The sequence below is a fragment of the Opisthorchis viverrini genome (assembly GCF_000715545.1).
Source record: "Opisthorchis viverrini unplaced genomic scaffold opera_v5_616, whole genome shotgun sequence".
Classification (NCBI taxonomy): domain Eukaryota; kingdom Metazoa; phylum Platyhelminthes; class Trematoda; order Opisthorchiida; family Opisthorchiidae; genus Opisthorchis; species Opisthorchis viverrini.
In genome coordinates, this window is record NW_008752276.1 from 95,538 (window position 1) to 96,846 (window position 1,309).

The window sequence follows — 1,309 nt, forward strand, 5'->3', positions numbered from 1 at the left end:
TACCTCGTGAAAGGCGTGTTCCCTTCTTGCTGTGTCGAATTACCTGGCAGTGAATTAACGAGCGGTGATCTACATTTCAGACTACGACGGGATAGAAAGTATCTAGAAATGTATCAAGGAAGATTCCAGGAAAGAGATCGCTTAGGATATTATGTGGTGGTAATAACTAACTGTGCCAACGAACTGTGAGTTGCATCATCTCGTCTATTTTCTTTCTGACTTGATTTCACTACTTTGAACTGGTATTCGCTCACCTTATCCACTACAATTTGCTTGCGGGTGGTATGGTGCCGTTCTTAGCCGTCTGATACCCAGCTTATGCAAGCAATTCCGAAACTCTTCGCTCTCGAAGCATGACCTCTGGTCCTTTAGGATCAATTTTGGCACCCCATTGTTGGCCACGATGTGGTGCATTACCACTCCGTTGGTTGTGGTCGCCCGCTGATTAGGCACGGCTGCAGCCTCAATCCATCGCGACGGGTGTTCTGTCACCATCACGGTGCATTGTTTCCCACTGGTTGCCACCGGAAACGGGCCCATGACGCCATCTGACCCCAACTCGCCGATTTCTTAGACAGGAATGGGTCCCATGGGATGGGTTGCCCCTGTCGTATCCCCGTTCCTTAGTTGACAACGCTTACAGGACACCACATAATCCATCACCTCACTTCTCAAATTGGGCCAGTAGGCCTTCTGCCGAAGTAGGTCGTATGTCTTGGTGCGCAGAACAGAATACGGGAGGGAAGCAATAATGTGTGGGTATTGAGACGGAAATGGCAGACCCAAGTCGAGTGAGGTACAAAAATAGCTCAAAGTCACTCAAGGGGGTGGTCACTAAAAATAAGCCTTTTGAGGGGATACTGACATCCCAAACACCTCCTCTTGAGGGAGAAGAGGTCAGTAGCGGGCCTTCCTGGGGTCCATTTGAAAAGGAGTGGTTTGGCATCGACGGCGACCTGTCCATCTTCTTGGTGAAAGGTTTAGTTCACTGGCTGATGCGTTCTGCGTCGCCGGCTGCGTTACATCGGGTGTGGTCGCCTTCAGTTCAAAAGTGGCAAGAGGTATGTCGAGTGGAAGGTCGCTCTGAGATGCTGCTGGGTCTGATGGATGGCATGGACTCAGTTGATTCATGTGTCGGATCAATAACAAACGACAGAATCAGCCGGGTTCCAGGTGAGTCTCCTGAAAGAACCAGATTGGTTTGCAGATGAGTGTATGTTCGCTAATTTCGTGCAATTTGGTTTCAAGTAGAACATAACGTTGACGGAATCCGGGGACCGCGTGATCCTCATTGTGCCTGGTTGGAGAC